Raw genomic sequence first — 13,210 nt, forward strand, 5'->3', positions numbered from 1 at the left:
GGAAGTTACAGTCTGTCCAATGCATTTGGGAGGCACCAAGTCAGGGAAAAGTGATAAATCATTATTACTATGGGAAAAATTGATGGGTGCATATTAAAAAAGGTTTAACAAGGAAGATGAAAGTTGAAACATTGTCACTGCTTATCACATAGATATCCAATCCAGTTCTTCTCCTGAATAGCTTATGATGGAATATTTCCCAAGTTGGTTTTAAAACAAATATGTAGGGTTGGCTTGAACTGAAAACATTGTATTTTATTTATTTATCATATTTATATAGCCACCCATCTCACACAGAGTGATATTTCCCTTTGTCCTTTCTACCCAATAAGCCTTTTTAGTGAGCTGGGATTTTAGCACAGATTCAAAATTTGGGAGAAATGCTACACTAGAGTTACAAAAATCTGCAGAAGGAAGGACTTGGAAAAAAGGCATAAAAATGTGAGCACTAATTCCAGTTATTTCTCAGTTTAAAAAAAACCCAACACTCTCCCCAAAAGTATCCTTCAAATTTGGAAAGCAAAACATCTAATAATGCCCAATTGATCATTTTCATTTGATTTTTTTTCCAAACATTTTTTCTTCTTACAGTCAGCTAAATGTAAAAGGAATCTCCCTCAGCCCTAGGTGATTGAGACTAAAAGAGGAGAATGAAATAAGAAATATCTGCAGCCTGTTTGAGAGAGGCAATAGTGGGATGGACCATTTTGCTAGCCAGAAATGGATGTATGTATAACCCAACCCAACTAGAAGGTAATATGTGTTCCTTATGTATTCTTGCCCAATGTATTTTTGCAAAGTAATTTGTGCAATGAGGTGTGGATCTGCTGTTTACAGTAGATACAATGATAACAAAAATAAAAAAGCTGAGCACACCCAAATCCTTGGACACTATACAACTATCCTTGGAAGTGAATGGATATGCCTCTGAAGGCAAAGGATCAATGTGCATGCCTTGTTTCCCACAGAAATCAAATTTGAGTGATTATAATATGCATATCCTTAGAGGAGGAGTTAGTGGACAACAGCAAAACAAATTCTTCTGAAGTCTCTCCAAGGTAAGCTTAAAATCATCATACCATAGTATTAGCTTAACCACTGTCTCATAGTAGAATTCAGACCAGAATCATTCCAATTAATAGTGTTGTTACTATAGGATTTAAGACAGTCATTCATCCATATACAACTCTATTTTAAAATTTCCTCCATCCATTCTCAATTGGTTTCCACTGGGTGAAACAAGTCCTGTAAACTGGGGCATCTCTAGATGGAAGACACAACTTGTCTTCCTCTCTCCTCATGGTATGCAAACAATACTGTAGTACATCTTCTGTGGCTTCAGACATATATGCTTCTCTGTTTTGTTATTCTAAGTTAACGATGTTCAATATTGTGGTGGTATGTAGCAGCTTGGCTGAAAAATGTACTGAGTGGCAATCCAATTGTAATGGCGAATGGGCACACAGTTTATTGTGTGATCCGCATGAAGGTGTATCTGAGCACAAATCTCCGGCTCTCTAGAGCTGCCTTATCTGGGTGCAGACCTCCACACAACCACGAGATAGTAGCAAAGAGATACATAAAATTCTATCTTTGCTATCATATAGACTTTGTCCAGGGTTTTGCAGCCTAGATAGGGACTCTGTTCTCCCTTTGGTGAGCAGGGCCAAATGCCATGAGCCCCTGTGCCTTTGGGCCTCCTTACCAACAGTTCTGCTGAATGCACCGTTGAAGAGGGCCTTTAGAAAAGGGGTTTGTGCCTGTTCCTCCAAAGCAGGAATTCAATTTAACAAGGCATGTGAACTAGATCTATAAAACAAGCCTCTGTTTTGCAAAATGTGCTGATCAGATACATGGAGAATCAGAGAAAGCTGTTTATCCTTCGTTATACGCAATCAGAATGGGAGGATTAGAGGTGTTTGATAGAAGCTAAAACCATAGAACTGCAGATTTATTACATTCTGCAGCAAAGTCTACCTGGGGGGGAGAAAAAAATCAACAAATCACTTTCCCTCTAAGAATTAAAGACACATTCTTTATGTGTCAGAAAGACAATAGTGGAAAATGCATGACAGGACTCATAAGATATGGACAGCTGCCAGTATATTGAACAGCTGTGCAATATGTAAGAATGGTTGCAGCTGTATTTAAACTAGAATGAATACACACACACACACACTTTTTTACTCGTCAAAAAGGAAACATTAGCAACTGTTTACTTTTTTGAACAACATTTTCCTTCTGTTTCCAGTATCCCCAAGCTAGTCTGGCTAGTCCTCCTGGCTTTACAACCTTGAGACAACCCCAACGTTACATAAGCTGTCAGGGACCCAGGGGAGAGGAGTCTGCTTTAATGAAGATCCAGAAAGTTTTCAGCAGCGATGCAGGTTCTTACCATGGGGGGGGGGGAATCTGCTAAAGCTAAAATATACATTATGCACAGGTTTCTCTGTGCAGAATCCTTTTCTTCTCTTTGTTAAATTCATGAATGCCATGTTCCATTCATGAGGATGGGAGGGTTTCACAAAGCTGGGAAGGGAAGAGGACCGAGGATCACAGAAGGCAAGTGACATGGGACATGTTGCTAATGACCTCATTGCCACTCATAAATGGTACGTTTATTGACAGCAGGCCACAAGCAGTGTTTATATCTGTGTTCTACCTAGACATTGAGGAAGGAGCTGGTAGTAAGAACTGGTCTAGGATATGCCACTGAAACTATGAATCTGAAACAATATGAGATCAGTCACCATGCTGTATCTCCTGGTTTGCTCTTCCTTCCCATCTAGAGTTCAGTAGAACATTTGACACAATGCCACAGCCATGCCCCGCGTGTTCAGTGATGTCAGATGAAGTGAGCCAGTTCATGCCATAATGACATTGAGCTATTGCAAGAAGTATGGCATTGCAAGGAGCAGAATTAGGCATGGCAGAAGTTTCATTTAAATCAGAAATAAATAATCCATCATTTGAAGTCTGCTTGGGAGATGCATGAGGTCATGCTATCAAAACTCTGAGGCAAAGCATCAAACAGCGGCAGCATAATTTCATGCCTGTTTTTAGTGGGAAACAAGGAAAAGGATGGAGAAATGGATGTGTAAAGTCTCGGGTGAGTGTTGGATGGCTAGTCAGTTGGTGGGGTGGGGAATAAAACTTCCCCAAAATAAACCCTAAAAATGTCTCTAAATCAGAGTGTCCACTGGGCATGGTAAAAAAGTCAAAATGGCAGCTTCATTGGGTGTGCAACACACAGAAAAGCTAAGTGGAGTTATGGCCACCATCTACATTTTTTCAGCCACACCCAACAGACACCCCTATTCCTCAATATTCTGACTGGGGAGAAGAGGGGGAGATTAAAAGAAAGTGAAGGTGGCATGGGCTCTGGATCATCTAACTTGGGTTATCTATTCCAAGGCTTGGAAGCCCATCTTCTCTTCTGTCATCACTGAAGTTCATGGGGTAAGAGTTTGTTTCTGGTGTTAAGCCTTGTGTAACAAGGAAAACCTTGTCAACACTTCATAAATTAATAAATAACTGGATGATCTATTAATGGGATACTGGCTTGGGTTTTTAACTCTTTTTCTCCCTTCTGTCTGGAGAGTCTGAACTGCATCTTTTGCCCTTGTTTTTTTAGCAGAAGATACCATAAAAGGTTAAGTTTCCAGCAAACTGTAATTCCAGAAAACCTAAACTTCAGTGCCAATATAACAAGATTAATACCTTTTTGACAGAATTTAATCATAAGGTTTTATAATATTTAATTTTGTTCTTCAAATGGCTCACAGTGGGGAAACTTTCTTCTTTCTACTTTACTCTTTTTTTAAAAAAATCCTAAACATTAATGCTGTAAAACAGTTTAATTTATTTTTGTTGGCACGAAGCATATGGACTGATGCAGGCTCACCAGAAATGGAATGTGATAGAATCTCAAAGGGGTTAATGCCAACCTCAGATTAATTTGGACATTTCAATCTTTTCTGACAGCTCCAGTGTTCACAGTTTGGCCTAAAACTATAGATCTAAATTCAATACTTTCCTCTAAAGGCCACACTTAGGCAACTGTTTCATGCAGTCCTGGATGGATAGCAATGTAGAAAAACCATACACATTCATTTGTTGAATGTATATTGCATTCCATCAGACAGTTTTTAATATTTGTAACCATGCTTTGAGAAAAAGGAGGTAATGCTAAGAGAAGCAGTGGGTTCAGCACATCATACTACAGGATATTGTTTGCCTAACCATGTGAATCTGACTAGGTTCACATCATGAAACCATCTACCATGGTTGACCTACCACAGTTCCTCTGGGTTCACTACAATATGCTAAGCCAAAAACCAAGCAAAATTCAATATGCTTCAATGTGATGGATGAATGCCATGCAATATGCTTCTGCATTAGTCTCATCTGGAGTACTGGATCGCATTCTGGATGCTTGAAACAAATACAGATCAATTGCTGTGGGAACAATGTTTGAACATTAAAGAACATCAGAGGTAGAAAAAGAACAAAGCAATACGTCGTGAACAGGTTTCCACAAAATGTTCCTAATGGTAAGAACAATTCAACAATGGAACTAATGATCCAAGCAAGTGGTGGTCTTCTCTTCACAGGGTGTGCCAAGCTGTGGCTGGACAACCATCAGTTGAGAACATTTTGATTATTGCACTGAACAGGGAGCTGGACTTGATAGGCAAAACGGTGTCTTCCAGCTCTATGATTTTATGATCAGTTTACCTGAAATATTGTTCATGGCCTGAACAAGGAGGAGCTCAGAGCACTACTTGGACACATATCACGATTCTGATCAGGCTGTTTGACTTACTGAGAAAGTGCCAAATATTTATCGGTGCTGATGTCAATATATCCTTAGAAAAGCCATGTGATTAAGTCTTATTTTTCTTGATAGGAATACCAGGGTGAAGAAAGAGATTGATCAAGCATTTGAAGTTGTGAAGGACTTAAAGAACAAAACTTCTTGATGAGATAATTTGGTGAGTGGGTAGCAGTTTGTTTCCAGCTAGGAATTGCATTGTTCTCATCCCAGTGATTTTACTGATTTTATTGCTTCATCAGCTCTGAAACCCAAAGTATACAGGAGCTCTCCCAGGTGTAGAAAACCTTTTCCTATTACATGTATATGTGTCAGATATAATACAAGGATACAAAAAATTAAAAGATTGATCTTATGCTACAGGAAAGAAGAGCAGGATATAATCCATTTCCCCCTATCTTTTTATATTACCGTTCACTGAAACTATTTTGAAATCTCTAAAAATGGTCCTTAAAAATCTGACAGTAAGGAAGGATTGTTTTTATCTCCTTTATAGATGTGGGCTAATTAATGTTTTCCTTTAGCAATGCTGAATAATGCAAACTTCTACTGTAATAGTTTTTGTCCTCTTAATCACTGTTTTTGTTTATTTCAAAATCTTTAAGATCATTTTAATGTCTCCTTCTGCCTTCATCTTTTCGGCATTTTAAGCATCTGATTATATGTGTGCTGGAAATGCACAGTTTTCTGAAATAAGTGTTTACTGGGATTACTTGAGCCCAGAGTTGACTTTAACATGTGAAAACAAGAAAGCTTTTAGCAACGATTCACTGGGTAGAAGGAAGAAAGAAGATGTAACATTTTTATTATTATTTTGAGAAGTAAATTTTGGTGTAAGTCAACATTCTGAAGTGTTGCCACAGCTGAACATAGGCACTGATCCAGCAGAGTCCTTAAGGCAAGGAGATCCATGGTACCCTTTCTAACCTTTCACCATGTGAGTTGAGAATTCTGGGAATTAAAGCCAACATGTCTGATGGACACAAGGTTGAGTTATGCTGGTATAAGTCTTAATTTAATATGAAGGAATAACAGCTCCAACACTCCAACAAATTGATTATGATTATGGGCCATCAAGTTGGTGTTGAGTCTTATTGACCACATAAATAGAACATTAGTACTCCAAAAGGTCCTCAGCTCTTCCTCAGTAGCATGTTGATTGCCATCCAACCTGAAGGCCCCAACATCCAGCACTATATTGTCAATCATTTTATATTTCCTATCCATGTGGTTTTCTTGGTAAAAATACAGGAGTGGTTTACTATTGCCTTCTCCTGTGCAGTATGAATTGATGCCTTTGCCATTGTCACCTAAGTGGTCATCTGCCTCCAGCATCTTCCTATATTGCTGCTGCCCAATATAGGTGACTGCTTGCTTTAGTTGGGATGGTCTTCACACCTTGGGTGACCCTGATGGGAGTATATACTCTTGGCATAAACTCCTGCTGTTCTTCACTCAGCCCTCCCAGGAACACCCCACCACCACCACCACAATGAGGCAGCACAGCAGGACTTGGGGGTCTCCAAGCACTACTACTCAGATATTTCTGAAAACTTCAGTCTTTGGGTCCATCCTATCTGGAAACATCTGGACTGATTCACAAATTATTTAAACCATTCTACTATTCATAATCAATTTGAAACTAACACTGGGACCCTGAATATACCAGCAAAGCAATTCTGGGCATTGATTGGAATGCTCTAATGTTAGAGTGCTCCAAGAACCATACATTCCTCCCAAACCATAGTTTGGCAGAGCAGAAATGATGTTTGTGATTCTTGAGTATCATCTTGGAGACCATTTTTATTGTTTTCACTTCTCTATGATGGTAACCAGTGCTTGAGGATCAACTTAGATCAGCTCAAGGAATGACAGCAGAAGTCTGAGAAAGCTCTGGATCTTCAGACCAGTTGCTGCTACAAAGGTATGAAGATTGCAGCCTTTTGCCTTTTTCTTGCATGTTTCCAATTCAGTTCAGGAAAATTCCAGTTCAGGAAGAGGACAATCATCAAGCAATAAGGTCCCCTATCAATACTGCATCAAACACTCTCTTGTAAGCATCACGAAGGGCCAGCAATTGTATATATTCAGGGCTAGTGCCCTACCCCCCAAAAAAGTCCTACTTTTTTTTACAATTTTTATTCAATCTGAGGGAAAACAATTTGCTTCTGAATTTTCTTTCAAAGAAGAAAAGAATTTTCAGTGAAGTCCTCGTAGATGGAATACGGTATTCTTGCACTTATATACTTACAATTTGCCAAGGGATATGTCTGAAAATCCTTTCCTTTAGGATACAAACATCTTTCTGGTGGTCTTCAGTGTTCCTGGCTTCCTACTATTCCATTCAATCCTAAAGCAAAACATAATGAGAGAACTCTGATCTATTCTGTATGGAAAATATGGACAATAATGAGGCTTCAGAATGATAGAAACATGTGTAATATATCTATTAGCAGGAGCACCCTCAACCAGCTCCAACCACAAAAATTATCCAGGGTTATTCAAAGTGATGGTCACTGGCTTCAAACTGACAGGTGCAACTGGGCAATCAGTGCCCCACCTCTCTTTACATGCATGCAGGCTTCAGTCACCAGGTCATGCCCACCACTGAAGTCAGTGACCATCGCTGAAATGCCCATTAAGTCAGCTCATAAGTACATTCAAGAAAAATGTGTAAAATATTCCTAGTATCAAAGCAGAGAATAAACTGATGAACTGTTATGCAGGGAAAGTACTGTATTTGAGATTTTGATAGATTTATGTGGCACTCATCTTTTGTAGCAGAAATTGTGCCACTTACAAAGAAGCTGTGATACTAAGAGACAATCCCATTTTATCCTCTTGCAGACTCACAGCTGGGGCAATCACCTGGTTCCCCCCAGTGGTTCCTAGAGCGGAGGTAAATCCTGCACATAAATTATGATATCATCTTCTCAATCCCTCTGACTCAATTTCCATATCTATACAATGAAAGTAAAATATGGGAGAGGTGAAGCTTGTTTTACAGATACTCATTAATTTTGTAAATGTACTTTAAAGACCCACAGATGCTCATTCTAATGTTATCAGGGAGGGTTCCTCATTTGTGTTCCTCATCTTGAACCAAGAGATCACAGGGTGAATGTTCATATAGTATCTTTAAAAAAAAAAAAGGCAGAAGATCATCTATGAATTCCAAGAAGTAGAAACAGGAGATTAGATGGATGGATGGATGGATGGATGGATGGATGGATGGATGGATGGATGGATGGATGGTTTGGCTGGTAATGTTGGGCCACTCATCACTTCTCACCCAACATTCATCACAAATCTATGGGAATTAAATACAAAGATGACCATGTATTTAAGAGGACACCTCTTTAGTTTCTTGGAGGAAAGGTGGGATATAACTGAGAAAGAAAAGAAGGTTACTACTAGCATCAAGATCAAAGATAATACTGTTGACTTTAAAGCAGGGTGGCATTCTACAGGTACTACTTCATCTCTGCAAAAGGTTCACCTCAAAGTTATTCCCACGTACAATATCTATTAACACTGAAGGACTGCCAAGTCAGAACAAAGTAATTTGGTGCATCAAAAAGTAACAATTAACATTTGACACTGTAATTCCAGTTATTAGTTGTATGAGCAAAATATTTACACCAAAACATGACAGACGCACATGCACTGACATTGTTTTTAATTAGAGTGTTTATGTTAAAAAAAACAAAAACAATCTCTTTCATTAGGTCACAAGCAGGGAAATTACTGCCTGAAACTGGATTAAATTTTAACTCTCAGTCCATTGTCCCCTCTAGAAGGATTGAAAAGCAAAGAAGGCGACAATTTAGAATTTATTAAGCACCTTTTGCAATCAAATTGCAAAGAGGGATTTACTTTTTGTTTGTTTTTCAAACAGGGAATCTCATTCTAAATTCTGAAATCAATTGATTTCAATTACAAATTTAAATACTTGCTTTCATTCCGCATGGAAAGCCCACCATTTAAAAAAAAAAAAAAAGAGTACATTTTTTGGGTTAAGAAGATTATGTCGTATATTTTTAAGGTATGCAACAGATTCTGTGGATTTTTAAAGCAACACAAACTGGCTGTGAACACAGTAGAACAAATCCTGCTACTGCTATGTGGACTAAATTTGGTTCAGTATTTGGCCCTTAAACTTAAGAGGTATTAAAATGAACTACTTAAATTCTTCTCTATTGGATCATTATCACTGCTCTTGAGAATCTTTACTGAACCCAATAGATCAGTGTTGTCCAAAGTTGGCCACTTTAAGATGAGTGGACTTCAACTCCCAGAATTCTGGGAGTTGAAGTCCACTCATCTTAAAGTGGCCAACTTTGGACAACACTGCAATAGATTATTCTATGCAAAACAAAATAGTCTTTATTATGACTGAGGGCAACTGATAATGAGCTGGTTACTGCAAGTAATTCTCCGCACTGTAGCAGGGTTTCTCAATCTTGGCTACTTGAAGATGTGTGGACTTCAACTTCCAGAATTCCTCAGCCAGCATAGCTGACTGGGGAATTCTGGGAATTGAAGTCCACACATCCTCAAGTTGCCAAGCTTGAGAAACACTACTGTAGAGCATTGTAGATATTTATTTATGCATGATTATTATTACAGTTTGGTGTAGTGGTTAAGGCATCAGGCTGGAAACTGGGAGACTGTGAGTTCTAGTCCCGCCTTAGGCACAAGGCCAGCTGGGCGACTTTGGGCCAGTCCTTCTCTCTCCGCCCTAGAAAGGAGGCAATGGCAAACCATTTTTGAGAATCTTGCCAAGAAAACTGCAGGGACTAGTCCAGGCAGTCTCCAGGAGTCAAAACTAACTTTAAGGCACGCACGCAAAATATTTAGATTTGTAGATCACCAAATCCAACAATTTTAGGCCGCATACAAAATTAAAGCAGCATTACAAAATGTAATATATTTAGCCTGACTTCACCAATATTCTTATCTAGCAAGCAGGGGTTTCCACCGGGGGGGGGGGGAAGAAAGCCAAAATGGTGGCCATGATCACATGACCACAGCTGCCATCTTGACTTTATGGTCCCCTCCCCCTCCTCAACCCCTCCCCCAGCTAGTAAGGGGATCCTGAGAACTCTACACCAACATCTCTCCAGGGAGTGGATAGGCTGCTTTGATTTCACCGGATGTTAAAATGAAAGAATAGCTTTTGTAAAAAAAAAAAAATGTAGAGGAAGATTTTCAAAAGGAAGGAAAAAAAAAAATGAGTGGGAAAAATACCTAAACTAAAATTAAGTATTATTTAGTTTCTGATGCTCATGAGAGCAACTGTCCTTATTTAGTCTGACACAAAATACATGTTTTAGCGTTTTAAAAAACACCCTGGAATTACTGGGATTACTCCTATAAAATTGCAATAGTAAAGGAAGCACCTGGATTGATAATTTAGCACTCTCTAATGTTGGCAAAAGACTTTATCATAAAAATGAAAGGTTGGAAGACTATTATTAGTGAGAATTGCAAAAAGATTACATGTTGATATATGTACTGTAATAAATGCTTTATCTTTAATTTGTGTTTTTACTAACGTGAGCTACGAATGAGAGAAACTTTAAGCAAGCGCTGATTAAATTTGATGTCAGAAACAGAATGCCTAAGACAGAATAAAGCTAATTTCTTTCTCAACAAATGCTTGCAATGTTCTTTGAAATTATACAGACTAGCCTGCAAACAAAGTAAAAGATGCTGGTGTTCTCCATCATGACCTTCAGGATCAAATAGAAGCTGCAATCCTCAACACACTTACCAGCACATATTATCCACTTCCACATGGGGAACTCGCTAGCAAGGGAACATACTTCAATTCTATTCATGTTCACATTTAATTTAGGAGTAACCCCCTTGTATTCCATGGATGTTTGAAAAAAAAAACTATGATTTCAGCAGGCCCTGGTACATCTTCCTCACCACAGGGGCTAGACACGTGTTTTTATAAACAAAAACAATATTATCTTTTTCAGGAAGATGGATTCTATAATCCATCTTCACTTTTTCTGGACTCCAGCAAAACTGTGGAATATGCAATGTCCTGGAAATTAACTTGAGCAAAATATGTTTATTTCTAATTTGCTATAAAGCCACCAAGCATCGTCCAGTACTTTCTTTCTGGTGCAATGCTATTGGCAAATCATAACATGTAGCTCTGACCTAATTTGTATGACTCACTAAGCCATGTTAATCCTAGCATGACATTACAAGCAGGACCATTGGCTAAGTTAAAAGCAGGGCACTTTAATCATAATTTGTATTCGTGATTTGTTGTGGTCTTACCTGATCTGCCCATGGTTTCCTGAGTCACATAACCTCAAATTTCTACAGCAGAAATTTGCTGTGCTCTGCTCTTTCTTTTACTCACTGGGTCCACACAAAAAATTGCTTTTTAAAATATAGGGGCTGGTGGGAAAACCACTTCAATTTAAAAAAAGGGGGGGGGGAATAGCGAAACATAATCTCTGTCCCATCAAAGATTGTTGGGACATACACATCACTTTGAACAAACATCTCCTGGAGCATTTCCTGTGTTCTGGCACTGCTCACTGCTCCATGGATAAGTTTCTTACCCATAGTTAGCGTTAACCATAGACAGGTCTGTCATACGATCATGCTTTAAATGTCTTAGGTGAAGAAATAAGCTTTCACTCCCAGGATGGATTGGGAAGATTATGTTTTCAACTACGGTTGGATCTAGACTTTTTGGATCTTTCTTTTCTGCCCTCAAACCCCACAACCTAGCATCAATCCTTTTTATAAGGTGTTAGGTTAGGAAGTTTGGGGGTGAGAAAAAAAAAGGACGATTAGACTCTACTGGTCCTGATAAAAGGAATACATTCCATCACCTTTCTAATTCCTTCTCCTTCAGTATCAGATGAAACATCCTTCCATTTAGTTATCTGTGAATGGAGAAGAATTTCAGTGGCATTCCTATTTATGGTATTATAGTGCAGAGTTCTCCCCTCCCCTGTCCAAAATATTGATCAGTGATTTGGGGTGGGGGTCAACATACATTCACTGATAAAAATAGAAGTTGTTGAAAACAAAGAAATTAGCAAGAAATGCAAGTGTCTTCAGCCTTCATCACTGAAAAATAACAATACATTTAAAGATCACAAGATTTTTCAGGCCAAGAGTTGTATTTAGTCTTTGACAGCATGGACATTCAGTAAAAGCTGCAATGATATCACAATGATGCTACATGGGTCATGACATCACTGCACAAATTATCTTTGGTCATTGCAGTTAATGCAAACTACACGATCACGTCATATGTGCCCTGACAACATGGGGCATGTGATGTCACTTCTCCCCCAATGGACACCCAGGTTTGAGATGTCCCAGAGGCTACATTTCAAAAAGTAAACAAACCGAGGACAATCCGATGGTCAGACTAGGCCACCCACCCCTAACTGATCTGATTTAATGTTAAACTAATGAAAATAATTAAAGGTTGTTAATATAATGCTACCCATGCATTTACTAATTTCTTCTTCCTGCCACATTGAACTTTATAATTCACAATGGAATTGGGTGGGGTTCTGGTGCTCCTGAGGGGTGCCTATTCTCTTGGGGTTTGGCTTGAGCATCCCTGCTATAGTCTTTCATATGCTTTTTCTAAGACCCTGATGCTGGGAAAGATTGAAGGCAAAAGGAGAAGGGGACGGCAGAGGATGAGATGGTTAGATAGCATCACCGAAGCAATGAGCATGAAACTGAGCAAACTCAGGGAGGCAGTGAAGGACAGGAAGGCCTGGCGCGATATGGTTCATGGGGTCACGAAGAGTCGGACACGACTTAATGACTGAACAACAAAAATGCTTTTTCTGTTTTGCATCAGATCCACGACAGCATTGTTCAGTGTTTCCTGCAGTGTCTAAGAGTCCATGATCGGGTAAATATGTGGCATCTCTTGTATGGCAGCACTGGCAAAGGAAAGCATCTTTTTTAAGGAAATCAGAAGACCAGAATATGATTCATACAAGGCTCCTCAGTTTCTTTTTCCAGCCTGATCTAACTTCACCTCTCTAGTAACTCCAAAATGGCAATGTGCACCGCTGTTGTTGTCCTAATGCCAGAGGCAAAGCTGAAATTGGAGGAAGCGGATGTTGTCATCCATGGCTGAGTCTAACAATTCCTTCAAGAGCTAGTAATGAAAGGAGCTGAAGCTAGTGCTGATTACAGGCTCCATCCGAATGCATGAAAATGAAAGTGATGACACTTCTGAAATGGGATATTGCAGCGGCAATATGAACAGGGGAGGCAGAACAATGGCAGTGCCAAATCCTGCTGCCTGATTTAAGAGACTCATTAGTTCCGCTTTCCACAATCTGGCCAACTCCAAATGTGTTGGCT

The 13,210-nt window shown here is 39.1% G+C and overlaps 1 long non-coding RNA gene across 1 annotated transcript; it reads left to right on the top strand.

Annotated features, from left to right (window-relative positions):
- The first annotated feature begins 869 nt into the window (after nt 1-869).
- LOC112540971 (uncharacterized) lies at nt 870-9,094 on the top strand. Its single transcript, XR_003085008.2, has 4 exons — nt 870-1,058; nt 4,910-4,994; nt 6,671-6,758; nt 7,682-9,094. It is a non-coding gene; the product is annotated as an uncharacterized LOC112540971 (long non-coding RNA).
- The last annotated feature ends 4,116 nt before the right edge of the window (nt 9,095-13,210 follow it).

This window comes from Python bivittatus, unplaced genomic scaffold (assembly GCF_059951505.1).
Source record: "Python bivittatus isolate LINGU-HERP-01145 unplaced genomic scaffold, Pbiv_v1 ctg000610_np1212, whole genome shotgun sequence".
Lineage (NCBI taxonomy): Eukaryota > Metazoa > Chordata > Lepidosauria > Squamata > Pythonidae > Python > Python bivittatus.